The sequence below is a fragment of the Ixodes scapularis genome, unplaced genomic scaffold (assembly GCF_016920785.2).
Source record: "Ixodes scapularis isolate PalLabHiFi unplaced genomic scaffold, ASM1692078v2 PGA_scaffold4__175_contigs__length_147842914, whole genome shotgun sequence".
NCBI classification, from domain to species: Eukaryota; Metazoa; Arthropoda; class Arachnida; order Ixodida; family Ixodidae; genus Ixodes; species Ixodes scapularis.
In genome coordinates, this window is record NW_024609879.1 from 63,209,611 (window position 1) to 63,218,383 (window position 8,773).

General features: G+C 44.5%; 1 pseudogene; it reads right to left on the reverse strand.

The window, feature by feature from the left end:
* Positions 1-7,489: 7,489 nt before the first annotated feature.
* Positions 7,490-8,446, reverse strand: LOC121837774 (annotated as a pseudogene).
* Positions 8,447-8,773: the final 327 nt, after the last annotated feature.

The window sequence follows — 8,773 nt, forward strand, 5'->3', positions numbered from 1 at the left end:
TTTCTGTTGTGTACAAGTTACCTGAATCTGTACACAATCAGGTTCTCAGCAGTTACTTCAGCCATGAGACACTTTTGGCTTGCTTTTTTACTAGATATTTGGAAAAACTCTGCACTATAGATATATATCTATAACAAAATACTGCGACTCCCATACAATATTTTAGTGTCCCATACAGAAAAACGTCTGCTCCCGAGATACCGTGTTTAAACCTGCCTTTTTTCCAATGTTCTCCGTTGCACTTCTCGGAAAGCAGTATGCACAAGGTATAAATCTATCAGCTTGCATAACCTGTGGTCGGTTTGCCTTGCTGCATACCCGACCCGGAGGAATAACACGGAGCCAACAGTTTCAACAACAAGAAACTACATTTAATGGGACATGGGCAAGACGATTAACATTGCTACCGGCGGTGCCGGAGTCCAGGCAGCGACTCCCTGTGCGCCGCCTCTGATCTGCCTTATCAAGGCGGCGCATCCGATGTGCGCGTGGCTGGCGTGACCTCACCGCCACGCGGGAAAAGTTCGGCACCTTTGCCTCACAGTCAGGCAACTGGGCTGGGAAGCTGCCAGGGTGCCCACAAGCCTCACGCTCAGAGATTTCGTGCTTCTTACCGCATTAGGTCGGTAAGAACCGCGAATGACCCAGCGTCGAGTAAAAGTCATAAGCACGAACACGATACTAACGAAGTAAGGCATGCATACAGGGACAAGCGCTAACTTTAGCCATCGTTACCTTCGGTTTTCGTGCAATTTTTACATCTCAGTAGCGAGCAAGGGATGACGTTTTCTTGACGTGCTCGAACAGAGTCGGCACGAGGTCAGGGGGATTGTTGTCCAGCGATGGTTTCCCTGTTCAAGAAAGCGGCAATGTTACGATCACGCAGCACTCTAGCGTGGTGTCTTTACAGTGATTAGGTGCGATTAAATCGACTTACCTGTGACGAAATGAGCCCCGCATAGCCGGGACTGCTTGCTTGGCTCCCACGGCTTTGAGGTGTCTGTCCCGTTAGCTCTTTTTACAGCGCGTACCCACGCTGCTCGTTGTTCAGGGCCATATTTCGCCGTGGGGAATCTGAAAAACCTCTTCCCATCCTCCGACCGGTGCGAGTTCCGGCAGCCAACTGCCACGCAGTGTGTTGGCATCGCCTTCACTTACGCAAAATGGCGGTGAAGCATGAAGCTTTCCCAAGCTTTCCTACCAAGTCATACACTTGGATTTGGATCCGGCTAATTGACACTTTAGTCATATCCAAATCCATATCCAAACTCTCGAACCGGGAACCCGGAAAGTGGTGGATTCAAATTGACGACACTCAATTTGGTCACAATATTTGAGTAATAAATTCAACAACATAGGCTTGCCGTCCTTATTAACTACATAAATATGACTGTACGACATGATATCAAACAAAGGCGGCGGGAAAATGCAGTCGGTAGCGCAAGAAATGCAGTATAAAAAGCAATACAAATATTAAATAAAAAAATTGTACTGAGGGACACTGACATCAGGAAAGTAAAAATAACACAAACATTTTTCTTAAACCAAACGTTTTCGTCACACAAAAAAAAACAGGCAAAACAAAAGGGACAGCCCATATTTGTGACGTCACTTGTGGTGACGTCGTGTCGCGTGATCTTGCATTATTCCTTCTCCGAGTCACTCGTGAACCGATCACCCTCTTGACCGCCATCTTTGATTTCCGCAGCTACCCCTATATGCTGGAACTTGTGAAGTAAATAATTCTCTATCACCATCTCACGTAAACACTCATGCCATTGATACCCACCGACTTAGCTCGCTAGGCGGCGCATGCCACCGCCCAGCTCGAAGGCTTCACTTGCATTGTTTGCTCTACATCCGGCTGCTCACAGAGTAGACAAGACGGCATCCGTATTGCATACATAGTGGCTTGCTGATGCATTCGAATTGCATTTGTAATACTCTCAGATCGTGGTTTGTATGTGAGTTTATGTTTGTACTGTGGTGCAGCATCATCACGGTTTATTCTTGGTCCGGACCCTTTTGAAATGATGACATGAGAAAGTACGAGGTTGCACACTTTTTTCTTCTCCCGCATTGTTTCGGTTGTGCTGTACAAGTGAGCTTGGGCTACATCTGCTTCCCCACACGAATGTTGGTAACAATGGCGGTGAACGTAAGCTTGTAGGTCTGAAAGGCATTTCCGCTGTATGAGTGTTCGCTGAATTGAGCTCATGCTTCTTGTAATCTTTGTCAGATGAATTCTTTTTTTTTTTTTTTTTACAATACCGTTTTATCATTGTTGAACGAGGCACCGCGGGCCTCCTTGGTCTGGGCGACTTGCCTTTCTGTAGCGCCGCGGCTCTCTTGAGCCGGAATACATATCGCTATCACTTTCACTTTGGTTCCTAAATATTTTCAGTGAAACAATAAAGTGCATCTTTTAAACTCCGCGCACTGATGCGCTCTGATTCACGGTTCGATAAGCCATCTGGACCGCCTGCTTTAGACGCTTTTAGTCCCCGCAACAGCGATTCAACTTCATGTCCACCGATTACAATGTCATCTATGTCGCTTATCGCTTCTCGGACCACCCGTTCATCTCCGTCATCATCTGGTATTACGGTAGTGAAAACAGACCAAAAGTACTGGTTAAAAATTTCCGCTTTAGCCGTTATCGTGATCGTCCTCACTGGAGGCAAGTGGCAATGGCTATGGCATCCTTTCCATTTTCTTTTTACATACCTGCAGCATTTTTTGGATTGTCTTTTAGCTATGACCCCACGAAATTATTATAAGTATCTTTGGTGGTGCGAATGTCCTTTTTTATTTTTGAGCAACTTTTTTAATTTTCCTCATTTTGCGAGTCTCGTTGTTAGGCAGTAAGTGTGACACTCGGGCCCTTTTGCACGAGATTGTGCAGTGCTCTTGAAAACCACGGCTTGCTTCGACCCCTTCTTTCTGTGAGTATCCTCGATGGAATGAAATGCTGTCTAAGCTCACAAATTTTATCTTAAAAGTCAAACCCGCAAAAACTGATCCTTCCGGGCAGAAGATTCCCTCGTTTCCTTATTTTCCCGCTCCCTTTTCCTTTTCTTTCTTTTATGTCCTTGTCCATTTGCAAAGCGTCCCAGGTCCTACAGGCACCCCATCCCCTTTGTTCCTACTGGGCATAATTCTTTTAACCCTTCGGATTTCTACTGGATACAGCGGCAGTCTCGAACGAAGCGATTTACAGCGCGCATCGCTGGTTTCGAGAGTGTACGTCAGTGTTGCTCGACTACGCTGAGCTGTGGAGTTTCTCGTCAGTGAGCAGTGGCAGCCTGTGTAGGCGCAATTCCGGACGCTGGTGGAGGCTAAATTGCCGCGTTTTTTATTTTGTGTTCTGTGGCGAACATAATTTATAGAGGTATTTAAGAAAGCAGTGCTCTATTTTTGGGAACAAAAACAAAGAAATGAAAGCTGTTTTGGTGAGTCCGTGTGCGACAGAACAAATGCAACTGGAATGTTTGTTTCATTTTATGTTCATCGTTTTACGGCACCGTACACTCAGCCATGTGTGTTCAAAATATTTGACCACACAGGATATCCGAACTGCATGGATATTCCTCGCCGCCCACAACATGAGATTCAATGAGTCTTATCAATCGAACAACATATATTGAACGTACCCCACGGTGCCGCGTTATCCGAACAGGATTTGAGAAAGGTCTCAAATAACACAGCATATCCAATATACAGTGTCGACGATAGTCACTTCACGGCAATCGGACGGAATCCGGCGCGTTTTGGGGAACATGTAGGAGAGAGCTCGTTTTTTGCACAGCTTCAAAGCAAATGAACGAACCTGTTTATTCTGTCCTCACACCCCGGACCCGACCATATCAGCTATTTTTCGCGAAGACCCGGAAGACAGCCGGGAAGGCTTTTTGGAGATTACCTCAACGGAAATAATCCTCCAAGAACGTCGAACTGCCTGCGTTGCGGGCTGCTTGACGTTCGCTCTCTTCGTTCCTTTCCTACGAACGCCGAGTGGGCTACGGGCCCTGGTATTCCCTGGTTCTCACAGTGGAAGATAACATACAAAGGGTGAGCATCCTAAACAGGCGAATAAAGTAAAAACTTCCAAGAAAAGCCGGCGAACTCCGAATGCAAAAAGCAGGTGGGGAGTCGCGCTGACCGGGTTTCCACAGCTCAGGCGGGTGCCGGAAATTGCTGGCTGATAGAGGTCGCTCGATTCGCAAAATGGCGGTGGCCAGAGCGCTCTTTTTGCAAAGGTCTATAGTCACTGGAGCATAAAACAAACAAACAAAACAAAAAAAAAACAACAAAAAAAATTTTTTTTTGCTGTTTTTTTTTTGTTTTTTTTTTTGTGGCTCGCTTTTTAGGTGACTGTGACGAGCTCACGAGTATCTTTTGGAAAAAGATTAGGGTCAAGGGCTCTGAGCAGCTAAAATGCTAATTGCATTTTATTTTTTACCGCGCGCCAAGGCAAGTTTTAATGATGCGTGTTCTTTGGCAGGACCGCTAGCCCGGATTTTCTAAGCCACATCTTCCGATTCTTCCCGAGAGAAATCCTGGATATATCGCTCGTTGCGAGAAATCACAGCAGTAGGTGAGTATATTCGCGTCTCCACCTTGTTGCTCGCCCGCTTGCGACGGAAACGAGAAGTGCTCTAGTGAGGGTCCGCCGGTTCTCTTGCTCAGCGGGCACGGCGAAACTGCTTCAATCATGGCTCGCGAAATGTCATTTCTGAACGCAAACAGCACTCGTCACTGTCCCAACGTAGTGCTGCAGTTGGTATGGGATTGTACCTTATTAGAGGGTTTTAGTATCGCGTACAAAAGGAAACGCAAGCACCGTGCATTTGCGCTGCGTGCTCCACGCTGCGCATATTCACTTTGTCGCCATGCTCTTATCAAAGGCCGCAATCTTGAGCTCCGCTCACATGCAGTGTGGAACACACATTGCTGATGCAAACACACAGTGCTTGTGTTCGCTCGTATGCACAATACTAAAACTCGCTACTGTTTCACCGGTTCCCAACCCCAACGAAACGTGCTGCAACAAGCAAACGTGCAAGCGAGTAGGCGTTCCTACTTGAAAAGGCTGTGATTGGCAAAACGACGGCGTGTTAATATTAAGAAACTAATGTTCTGGGAAGATTGGTAATTACAGGAAAAGAAGGAACAAAACCCTTTTTTGGGGAAGGGAGGGGGGGAAGGACTGGCGGCGACTTTGGAAGTTTCGCCGATTGTCAAAAGTCGCGATTTATATAGCACCATATGCTTTACCCACAATTAATGTAATTTTACATGGATTTCTCAGATTAGCTAGAATGTTTTAATTGATTTTAGACGGTTTTTGTTTTACAACTTGTTAATTAAAAATGCTGGATTTGACACCAGTGTTGATAATTTGCACACATTTAATTTCCATACTCGTTTGCACACTTGAAATTAGATCATAAGCAACAAACTATATTAGATCTTGAAATGCTACATATTATAATATCTTAATTGCATTATTTGTAATACAAATTATGGCATAGTAGGCCTCCATTAAACGTCAGGATCACAAAAATATTCCATTTACCCATACTAGTCTTTCCAGAAAGGTCTCAATTTTTATTTTAGCATATGAAAAAAAAAATTTGACACCGTTATCAAGACAAACAGTGAAACACTGGATGTAATACAAAGTCCTATCTGTCGCGCGTTGCTGACTTGGATTCCATCTTTGGATTTTTGTCGTGATAGCAGCGCTTCTTAATTTATATGTTTTGTGAACATATCTAAACTCATCACCCATGGCACTATTTGGTAATATTTGGATTGATTCTGTTAATATTGTGCTGTGAATATTGTTAAAGCAATTAATCATCTAAATACCTCAATACCCATTAGAAGGCCTGCAGTTCATTATTTCAGGTGAATATTTCTGAGCAAGAAAAGGCAGCAAGAACACACAAATATCAGCGCTGATTTTTTCAACATACTTTCGACGATTTTGTGACACGTATGTCACAAAGTAAAGTTTCTGCTAGCAACTTTTTTGGTTCAATAATTGTGCATCTTGAGTTATGAAAGAATCCAAAATGAACACATATATCATGAAATTAAATTCAAAATAGAGGTTAGTTTTGGTTCTGTTTCAGAATTAAAACGTGCCGTCTGGTGTAAATCTTATGCTAAGCACTGTTTTTGTTTACAGAATAAAAAGGTGACCTGTGCTCATAACACCCTAGTTTCCTCGTATAATCAGGAATAATTTGTGTCGCTCAGTGAAGCCAGCACACTATACAGGCTCAGCAACTGGTATACCGGCACGCATCTCCAACCCGGGGGCGATTTTCGGGACGTTGTAAGGGGATGGGCGTGGTTTAGTAACTCTCACGTGACCAATGACGTCAAGCAGAGTGCTCAGGGGTAGAGCACGCCGGTGGACGCGCTCTACCCCTGAACACCTTAGGTTTTTGAGAGCGTCTCGCAGGTCGCTAACCCTAAAAGAAGTTTTGTACTAAGTTCAACATGTGCGCGCATAGAGATACGTAACATGCGGAGGTATATGTATGTATGAAAACATTTGGATAGCATACGCGCGCTGTCTATACGCACGGAGTACGGCTTAGACAAATACAGGAAAGAACTTCGGTGGGTCACAGTTAGAATAAAGGAGGTGTCCCAGCAAGGGACTAACATGCGGATGGTTGCAGACCACATACTAACCAGGAAGGATTGGTACAACTTCTTTTGGTGTCAACAGTTAGAGACTAAAAAGGAATCAAGTTTGCTCCTCTCAGATCGACTCTTCTATTTGTAATTTTCTCGTAGAACGCAAACCCCTCTTATGGTTCCGCCACGTGACCAGCGGCGCGACGCCACTCACGAAAACGGAAAAACTCTGAAAATATGATTTAAAAACGACGCCTGCCGGGGCCCAGTCTGGCTAAACGCGTACTTCATTGAAGATGCTCCTCGGAAGCACTTTTTCTTTAATATTAGACCTAAGGTTATGAAACTTTGGTCATTGATTGAGTTTTTAATGCTAATTCCAAATAGGTTTTGTTTTTATGTAGCTTTGTTGGTTTTTGTGTAAGAGAGTCCACAAAAACACAATATGGGGCTTTTTGTGCGCACCTTTTTGTTAAATAAATATATCTTTAGTGCATCCTGCAATAGCTCATGTTGCTGCTAGGTAAGGTGGTATGTTAAAAACTACTTGAAATTGATATTATCCTATATTTGTAAAAAAAATTCAGGAATACCAAAAGTGTACATTTTAGGTACTATGAGTCAACATTTTAAATTTTTGCAATAAGTTTAGAAGGGATATTGAAAATTCAGATTGATATCAACATTCTACACACTTTGAAGAAGCTGTGTAAAATATTTCATCCAAATCTGACAATTGTAAGTATTTAAACTTTGTTGCACAAAGCGTGAAAAATGCTGAAAACTACAAACGGAGAAAAATGCAGTTGAAAGTTTCAAACCTCTGTATTTCTCAAAAGCATGACAAAAGCACATGAAATTTCTTGCTAAAATAAAGCAATATGTCCAAAATACAGTCAATTTCATTAGAACTCTCCTGGATTGGTCCCTCAAGGTCTTCCCCAGTGGAGTCCGCGAGACGTGCTCTCTTCACCACATTACGGCGATGTGCCCGGGCTTCAGCAGTTTGGTGGGCTAACAGTTTTTTCATTCTTCTCTGGTTATGGGAGCTGCCCAGGACAACAAGCTCTTCTGGTGGCAGTACATCAAGCTCCTGAAGCACTAGCTGAAAGCTTCCATGCCCCCTGTTGTACCACAAAACAGCAATGGCAGTTGCTGTTTCCACAACAGTCCTGGAAGCAAACTTTGTCTTGGGGCATAGCAGCCAGATTTTGCTGTTCAAAGACTCTGCTGCGTTTTGAGTTTTCCCTTGTAAGCAGCAGGTGAACAGCTTTTCTTCTGTGAGATGCCTGTATATAGGCAGCAGAGCCAGAGCCTGCGCCTTTGTCAGAAGCGGAGTGTGGTCCGGTGCAGGCTCTCCCAGTGCTTCGACCCGCCGGTGCTTGCACCACGATTCCACTCCTTTGAGGCAGAACTCATGGCTCTTAGCAGCATTTGTTGAACATAAGTGAAAATAGGACGCCCAAATGGCACAATACATTTTCTGAACGTTGCCTCAGTGCATGGTGATTGCTATCCGGTAGTAGTTTTACAACTTCTGTATCAGCCCATCCTTCAACTTCTCACCACGTGGAAGAGGTAACTTCAGTTTACTAAGTGCAGTGCCTAGGCGCTTTGCCGCATGGTTCGTATAGTCTTGCTTTTCAACGGATGTTTCGTCATACACTTTTGCCTCGGAGGCGGCACTAAAAGCTTTATTGTCCCCGTCACTTAGAAGTTTGGTGAAGTGCAATGCTGTCTTCTGTTAGGGGGTCCGCATCCCTATGCACACTGCTGCCTCCATTTCCATAGCGTGAAAGGAGCACTCAGTGCTCTTCTCACAAACAGGGCCATGAAATCCCTGCCACACTTCCTCTTCTTCACTCCCGAGGTCTTGGTGCTGACTGCACGCAAGACAGAAGTTAGAAAGCACCTTTAAATTGAGGCACAAGCCAGTGTTTACAGACAGTTGTGCCAACGCCGTTATGGCTTTTGTGGCCCTCCTTTTGCCACGTGACATTGAACATAACAGCAACATCGCTGTCACCCACCATCTCTTTCGTGATAACTCTGGCTTTCTCCATGTTTTCTGCTGCCGCTTTCATGACTGCAACATGAACTTTCTTGCCGATCGCTG